This window comes from Callithrix jacchus, chromosome 22, assembly GCF_049354715.1.
Source record: "Callithrix jacchus isolate 240 chromosome 22, calJac240_pri, whole genome shotgun sequence".
In the NCBI taxonomy this organism is placed as follows: Eukaryota; Metazoa; Chordata; class Mammalia; order Primates; family Cebidae; genus Callithrix; species Callithrix jacchus.
In genome coordinates, this window is record NC_133523.1 from 20,846,709 (window position 1) to 20,856,074 (window position 9,366).

Below are 9,366 nucleotides of genomic sequence, written 5' to 3' on the forward strand. Positions count from 1 at the left end.
ATGAGCGCAGCGTGGTGGCACCCACCTGTATCCTAGCTACTCAGGAGGCTGAGGGAGGAGAATGGCTTGAACCCGGGAGGCAGAGATTGGAGTGAGCTGAGTTTGTGCCATTGCACTCCAGCCTGGGAGACAAGCGAGACTCTGTCTCAGAAGCAAGAAGGAGCTCTCGCAGAACAAATCGGACAGAGCAAGCTAGGGTGAGTCACAGAACCCCAATGGTGGGTTGTTACAACTGACTCAGGAGGAAACATCTAGGCGGGACCCCAGAGCCCCCTGGACTTTCTTTGGGTTCAGTGTTTATAGAAACATTGTGGGTTCTCATTGAAAATGCGCAGCGGGGCAAAAAAAAAACCCAAAGGTGAAACAGTGGAAGAAGATGGATGGAGAACCCTATACTGGAAGTGCAGAGATGATGGGAGGGTTGGGCCTGCAGGGATGCTTTGTCATGGAAACCACAGTGCCAGTCATTGCCTTGGAAACCACAGTACAGAGTGTTGCCTTGGAAACCACTGTAATGATTCCTTTTAAGGGTCCTTCAACTATTTTTAAATCTGCTAGCAATCACTGTGGCTCTTTAATGGGAGAGCAGGCAGGCAGCTGATGCCACTTCTCTCTCTCTCTCACATACACACACACATACATATATACACATATAGTGTCACATTTATAATATTTAGGCTGATGCAAAATTAATTGCAGTTTTTGCCATTCAAAGTGGCAAACTATAGTTCCAGCTACTTGAAAGGCTGAGGCAGGAGAGTTGCTTGAACCTGGGAGGCAGAGGTTGCAGTGAGCCGAGATCATGCCACTTCACGCCAGCTTGGTAGACAGTTAGACTCTGTCTAAAAAAAAATAAATAAATAAAATAAAATAAAATAATGGCAAAAAAACAGCAATTACTTTTCCACCAATCTAATATATATTTACATATTCCTTTTTATATAAAAATAAATATTTTCTGTCTTAAATATTTATCACAAGTATTTTGGAATGCATTTTGTGTAGTGTGTGTATACACATTGTTTTATGTGCATTTATTTAAATTTCTTTTTGAGACAAGAACTTGCCTTGTCACTCAGGCTAGAGTGTTATGGCATGATGCTTGCTCACTGCAGCCTTGATCTCCCAGGCTCAAGTGATCCTCCCACCTCAGTCTCCCCAGCATCTGAGACTATAGGGATGTGCCACCGTGCCTACCTAATTTTTGTGTTTTTTGAAGAGATGGAGTCTTGCTATGTTGCCCAGGCTGGTCTTGAATTCCTGGTCTCAAGCAATCCACCTGCCTTGGCTTCCCAAAATGCTGGGATTACAAGCATGAGCCACCACACCAGGCCTATTTTAAATGTTTTTATGGCTCAATTTTTATTTACAGTTATTCATTTTCTTCTTCTTACCTATTAAAACCACGTTGGGCTGGGCATGGTGGCTTATGCCTGTAATCCCAGCACATGGTGCCTCATGCCTGTAATGCCAGGACATGGTGGCTTATGCTCATAATCCCAGCACATGGTGGCTCATGCCTGTTATCCCGGCACTTTGGGAGGTGGATCACGAGGTCGGGAGTTCAAGGCCAATCTGGCCAACATTGTGAAACCGCATCTCTACTAAAAATACAAAAATTAGCTGGGCACGGTAGTGTGTGCCTGTAGTCCCAGCTACTAAAGAGGCTGAGGCAGGAGAATCATTTGAACCCAGGAGGTGGAGGTTGCGGTGAGCCAAGATCGTGCCACTGCACTCCAGCCTGGGTGACAGGGCGAGACTTGGTCTCAAAAACCATAAAACAAAGTATATATTGCTTTCTTCACCCCATCCTTCACGGAGGCAGTTTCATTCAAAAGCTTCATTTTTGCCTTTGGTGCCTCTGCCTTCTGAACATTCTTAGATCCCCTTGGGAAATCTCAATTTCCAGGACCTCAGATGTTTCCCTTCTGCTTTATTTGTGTTCTGTTATTTGTGATATAGTCGGTCAAATTCAAATATAATACTTGCTGTGGAAAATTTTATTCCAAGCTGCATTTACCATTTCCAAACCTCACATTTTGAACTGTTACTGTAAATAAAACCTTTCAGTTTATTTTTTTAAATGGTGGCAGAGGCCAGGTGCAGTGGTATGCCTGTCATCCCAGCACTTTGGAAGGCTGAGGATTGTCTGAGGCCAGGAGTAGAAGATCACCCTAGGTGACAGAGTGTGGCCTGTCTCTACTAAAAACTTAAAACAATTAGCCAGGCGTGGTGGCACATGCCTGTAGTCCCAGCTACTTGGGAGGCTGAGTCAGAAGGATCCCTTGAGCCCAGGGGATGATGGCTGTGGTTAGCTATGATTGAGCCACTGCAATCTAGCCTGGGTGACAGAGTGAGACTCTATCTCATAAAATAAAATAAACTGTGGAATATTCCAAACTCAGAGTCAAGAATAGAGAATTGACTGGCCATGGTGGTTCATGCCTATAATTCAAAACTTTGGGAGGCTGAGACAGGAGATCACTTGAGCCAGGAGTTGGAGACCATCTTACGCAACATAGTAAGAGCCTGTCCCTACAAAAAAAACGTTAAAAATAATTAGCTGGGCATGGTGGTGAGCCAAGATGGCACCACTGCACTCCAGCCTGGGTGACAAAGGGAGATTCTGTCCCAAAAAAAAAAAAAAGACCCGGCCAGGTCTGGTTTGCTCAGGCTCTGCACATCCCAAAGACCTTTGAGCATCTTCTAGGAAGCAAGCTCTAAGCCCTTGGAGGAGCCTGTGCTAACAGTGTGACCTGTGGTGGAGGCCATGGGCCACACAGCATCGGTTCGTCTGAGACTGCGCAATTAAGGCCAGTCACACAGGTGCTCAATGCCAATGGGATCAACCCTCTCCCCTTCAAAAACACTCTGGATGTCAGCTGGATGCCATGGCTCATGCCTGTAACCCCAGCACTTTGGGAGGCTGAGGCAGGCAGATCACGAGGTCAGGAGATCAAGACCATCCTGGCCAACACAGTGAAAATCTGTCATTTATTCAGATTGCTCAGTGTCTTATTATGTGAACATACCACAATTTCTTCTTCTGTGAATTGGCATTTGGGTAGCCTCTAGATTTTGGCTATTATAAATAGTGCTGTGAGGAATATCCTTGTCCATATCTTTTAGTGAACATGTTTCTGCTGGTTACATACATGTAATAGTAGAACTGCTAGGTTGTAGAGTCTGCACGTTTTGCTTTAGGAGAGTTTGTCATGGTGGATATTAGAATTTATGTTCCCACCAGCCATGCACAGACGCAAGAGTTCTGATTTCTCTTCTCATCCACTCTTAGTATTTTTTTGACTTTTTCGTTTTATCCATTCTCAGTCAGCAAACGTGCAACAACTCCCTGTGGCCGTACTAGATTTGAGTTTCATTTGACAAGATGTTCCGACAAGAGCAGTTATGCCATACCCTCCTGTTACTTTCCTGGACAAAATGGTTGACAATTCCAGAACAAACTCCAGGTCCCTGGAAGGACAGAGTAAGAATGCTGCTCAATCGTGGGAAGGTGCCTTGTAATTCTGTTTAAATAACAACATCTTACTATGTGTCGGGACCAGATATACATTTTGCCAGAACATTGAATGGCCATGTATTTGGTCAAAGGCAAAACAAAAGTCACCATCATGGCCGGGCAGGGTGGCTCACACCTGTAATCTCAGCACTTTGGGAGGCCAAGGTGGATGAATCATGAGGTCAAGGGATCGAGACCATCCTGGCCATCATGGTGAAACCCCATCTCCACTAAAAATACAAAAAAATTAGATGGGCATGGTGGTGTGTGCCTATAGTCCCAGCTACTCCGGAAGCTGAGGCAGAAGAATTGCTTGAACCCAGGAGGCAGAGATTGCAGTGAGCCGAGATCGTGCCACTGTACTCCAGCCTGGCAACAGAGCGAGACTTGCTCTCAAACAAACCAAAAAAAAAAAAAAAACCTTCATAAATGAACTTTAGGAATAAGAATAAATCTTAAATTCTGTCACAAACTTTAAATTTCCATCACAATTTTACACTTTAGACATCTAGCAAACAGACTTTAAAAGTTTGGCAATAATTTCAGCGACTCCATGTCCCATTTATAATCCTAAATGAGTGCTGAAGGAACAAGACACTTTTTATTACCAGCTCTGCTGATAGTGACATGTGACCTATCATGCTTTCCTTCCTCAATACAAGTAACTGACTGAAGTGGAAGATTTATCTCTTCTTCAACTCAGGCTTGATGATCTGGTTGACAGTGATGATACCATTTCACTGAAACAATTTCATGAATCGAAGCTCTGCGCACTGCTTGAGAAGTTGCTTTGGAGAATCTTTTCAGGAGCAGACTTCAGATGCTGCTCTCATTTTGTTGTAAGAATGCTTCGCTGATCATCATCAGTTCTTGCTGCATCCTACCTTTGCAATGTCTTCCATCTATCTATTGCTTCATAATAAGATACCCCACCAGCACTTTGGGAGGCCGAGGCAGGTGGATCACGAGGTCAAGAGATCAAGGCCATCCTGGTCAACATGGTGAAACCCCGTCTCTACTAAAAATTAGCTGGGCATGGTGGCGCATGCCTGTAATCCCAGCTACTCAGGAGGCTGAGGCGGGAGAATTGCCTGAACCCAGGAGGTGGAGGTTGCGGTGAGCCGAGATCACGCCATTGCACTCCAGCCTGGGTAACAAGAGCGAAACTCCGTCTCATAAATAAATAAATAAATAAATAAATAAATAAATAGTAAGATACCCCAAAACTGAGTGGTATAGAACTACTGTTTGGTTGTACCCATGGATTCTGTGCGTCAGGAATAAACACAAAGTACAGCGGTGACTGTTTCTGCTACATGATGTCTGGGCCTCAGTTGGAAAGATACAAATGGTTAGTGTGGAGCCCTGATCAGATAAGTAAGCAATGAGGAGGAAGGGCCCCAGGTTGGGAAGGACAATGAACAATTTTTCTGAGCGATGGCTAATCACAGTCCTCTGTGGTCACAGTGACCTCTTTCTGCATGTAGCCCCCTCCAGCATGGCCCTATGAAACTTCCTTCCAAGGCTGGGCGCAGTGGCTCATGCCTGTAATCCCAGCACTTTAGGAGGCCGAGGCAGGCAGATCACTTGAGGTTAGGAGTTCGAGACCAGCCTGACCAATATGGTGAAACCTTGTCTCTACTAAAAATACAAAAATTAGCCCGGCATGGTGGTAGGTGCCTGTAGCCCCAGCTACTTGGGAGGCTGAGACAGGAGAATTACTTGAACCCAGGAGGTGGAGGTTACAGTGAGCCGAGATTGTGCTATTGCACTCCAGCCTGGACAACAGTGTGAGACTCTACCTTAAAAAAAAAAAAAAAGAAAAAAGAAACATCCTTCCAGTCCCTGCCTCTCTGCAGACAGCCCCTTCTCTGCTGTGCTGCCCGTTGTAACCCTGCAACATATTTTCATGTCTTCTCCAACAAATCTGCCTTTCTTTACCTACAACTGTCTTGGTAAATACTTTTACTGCCCACAACCCCCACCACACCTAGTTGCATCCATGACAGTTGGGAGTGACTCAAATGGCTGAGAGCTAGAACCAGCTGGAAATTTCTTCACTCACATATCTGGTGCCTGGGCTGAAATCCTTGAAAGCTGTGCTCAGCGGGGCACTGTTGATAGAAGCACCAACGTGGCTTTTCTGTGTGGTCTGGGCTTCCTCACAGCATGAAAGCCAGAGGGTAGCTCACTGAACTTCTTACTTGGAAGCTCAAGGATACAAGAATAAGAGTGTCCCAGTGAATGAGGAGGAAGTTGTGTGGCCTTCTGTGACATAGTCTGAGAAGCCACATAGCTTTCCTTCCACCAAACTCTATCAGTTAAAGTAGTCACAAGTCTGCTCAGATTCCAGAGGAGATGACATAGATCCTCACTTCTCAATATAAGTGTCAGAACTTATGGGTATGTCTTTAAATCACTGCCTAAAAATATACACTCATTCTTCCACTGATACATAGAATTTCAACATATAAAGCACATGAGATTTAAAATCTTTAATTAGGCCGGCAGTGGCTCATGCTTGTAATCCCGGCACTTTGGGAAGCTGAGGCAGGCAGATCATTGGGTCAGGAGTTTGAGACCAGCCTGACCAACATGGTGAAACCCAGTCTGTACTAAAAATACAAAAAATTAGCCAGGTGTGGTGACAGGCGCCTGTAATCCCAGTTACTTGGGAGGCTGAGGCAGGAAAATCGCTTGAACCCGGGAGGCAGACAGAGTTTGCAGTGAGCTGAGATCACACCACTGCACTCCAGCATGGGCAACAGCGAGACTCCAGCTCAAAAACAAACACAAAAACCTTGCATTATAGCTGGAGTGTTTATAGCCAAAGTGTTTATTGGAATATTCAATTATTCTAGATAATTGAATATCACCTAGAATATTATAAGTAAAATGTTTCTCTTTATTGGAATATTCAGATGTGAATTATGTGAATAATCAGATGTTAACAATTTGAATAACATGACTTTTTAGCACAAAATATGACGGGAACTGGGGCAATCACACAAATATTGATGAGGCCCAAATTTAGGGATGCCAGAGATGACAGGGAAATCAACATTTGGCTATTTGGCCTTACAAAGGCCAATTTCAAAAATGAACCCGAAGAACAGGTTTTGGTTGAATATCAAGGCCAAAACCGTACTTCAGTGCACCTTTAAGATGAGAGCTCCCTGAATCTTCAAAACTTCCACATCAGGAAGGTTTTTTCATTAGAACTCCTATGATAGAGAAAAGGAATGAGCTCAGAGGGCTCAAATTATTTGGCCTGGCAAAAAAAAAAAACCAGATAGCAAGTCCAACCAAGTCACATAGGAGTGCTTAATTAACTTTTTTTGTTCTGCTTTGTTTTTGAGACAGGGTCTCGCTCTGTTGCCCAGGCTAGAGTGCAGTGGTGCCATCTTAGCTCACTACAGCCACTACCTCCTGGGTTCAAGCAATCCTCCCACCTCAGCCTCCTGAGTAGCTGAGACCACAGCTGACTGCTGCCATACCTGGCTAATTTTTTGCATTTTTGGTAGAGATGGGGTTTTGCTGTTTTGCCCAGGCTGGTCTCAAACTCCTGAGCTCAAGTGATCTGTCTGCCTCAGCCTCCCAAAGTGCTGGGATCACAGGCGTGATCCAAGCGCCCGGCTTTAATTATTAACAAAGCTCTTGAGCATGGGCAGCAAGGCTGAGGTAGGAGGCCCACTGATAGCCACACTGAAGACCGGCCAAAACCTGGAAAAGGCACTGAAAGCCACTCTCCATAAGATGTGGCTGCCAGCACCATGACAGTTTACCATTGCCATGGAAACACCCATAAGTTACTGCCCATTTGCTGGTTAATTCTGAATAACCCACCCCTTAATTAGCATGTCATTATAAGTGGGTATTAATGTGACTGCTGCCTTGCCCCTGAGCTATTCTCAGCACACCGCCTATGGAGGGGGTAGTCCTCTTTGTTAGGTTTTGGAGGGAAGGTGAGGGTTAAGAAAGACACAGGCCGGGTGCGGTGGCTCAAGCCTATAATCCCAGCACTTTGGGAGGCTGAGGCGGGTGGATCACGAGGTCAAGAGATAGAGACCATCCTGGTCAACATGGTGAAACCCCGTCTCTACTAAAAATCAAAAAATTAGCTGGGCATGGTAGCACGTGCCTGTAATCCCAGCTACTCAGGAGGCTGAGGCGGGAGAATTGCTTGAACCCAGGAGGCGGAGGTTGCGGTGAGCTGAGATCGCGCCATTGCTCTACAGCCTGGGTAACAAGAGCGAAACTCCGTCTTAAAAAAAGAAAAGAAAAGAAAGAAAGACACAGAGGGCAGCTCAGCAGCAACCCAGGTATACCGCAGACACCTATGGAAGTGAGGGACCAGCTTAATGCCAAAGCCCACCGCTTATACGCTGGGGTATTTACAGTTACGGGTGGGAGGGGTCTGGGCAGTAGGGCTTGCTGTCCACCAGGATATTGACAAGACGGTCCCATGATGAGGCAGTTCTGGCACTTGTTCTGGTAGAATGTCGTGTTCTCTGCACTTTCTCCCAGTAGAATATGATAGGGATGTTTCTTAGTTGGGCCTTTGCCTTACAGGGTATGATAATGTTTCTCTTTTTTTATTTATTTTTTATATATATATATATTTTTTTTTTTGAGAAGGAGTTTCACTCTTGTCTCCCAAGCTGGAGTGCAGTGCCGGGATCTCAGCTCACTGCAACCTCTGCTTCCTGGATTCAAGCAGTTCTCCTGCCTCAGTCTCCCAAGTAGCTGGGATTGCAGGTGCCCGACACCACGTCCAGCTAATTTTTGTATTTTTGGTAAAGACAGGGTTTCACCATGTTGGCCAAGCTGGTTTTGAACTCCTGACCTCAGGAAATCTGCCCGCCTGTGCCTGCCAAAGTGCTGGGATTACAGGCGTGAGCCATTGCAGCAGTCTAATAACGTTTCATTAGTTGGCCTTTGTCTGCTTTGTGGTCAGGTGGGTAGGCAGGATGTTTCTCACAGCCTGAACCCCCATGGAATATTTCACTTGGACCAAGGTCTGCAAAATAGTCGGGTGGACGGGGGGTGGGGCTGGCTAACAAAATGGTTGTAGTTTGGATTAACACTTCTCTGTGGGGGCAGTCAGTGAGCTGTAACATTGCTCCCCGCTTCCTGGAGGACACCAAGAACTCACCCTGCATCACGGTGAAGAAACAAGGAAAGGAAAGGCATTATTCTCATGCTAGAAGGGGTCGGGTAGGAAAGTTAGAAGTTTCTAGAAGTTTCTGGAAATTCCTGGAAGAACCCAGGAGCTTGCAGTAGAAGTTTACAAGGCCAACAGGAGCCGTAGCTTTCATTAGAAAAACCCAACATTAAAGCCTCTTTTTCTTCCTTCCTTGATTTCTAGTGTCTCCCAAGGGTCACGCTGGGTGAATCTAACAGGTGGGGCACAGGATGATAAAGTTAGTGGATGCGGTCATTGATGTTGGCGCTTCTCCCCGACGTGACCCCCGTTCCCAAGGCCCACTTGGGTGGAAAGGTTGGGCCTCCACGGAGGCACCATCGGAGCGTATCCAAACCCTTGCTCTGCGACCTGAACAGCCGCTCTTACACCGGCTCTCTAGGTCCAATTGCAGCGCCCGCGCATAGGCGGGCTCGGTCCTAGCAACCGACGGCCGGTTGCCATGGAGACCTCGGGAGCTGCACAGCCCGAAGACCCCCGAGCGGCAGTATGGGAGCCAGTGCGCAGGCGCGCGCTGCGACGCCAACCTCGGCTTCGCGCAGCTGCTGGGATTGAGGCTGGAAGCCACGTGACCCGCCCTTTCCGGAGCGGGGGCGGACGGCGTCTTTCTGGTTCTTTCCGCCTCGAGCAGCTGTGCCGCGGT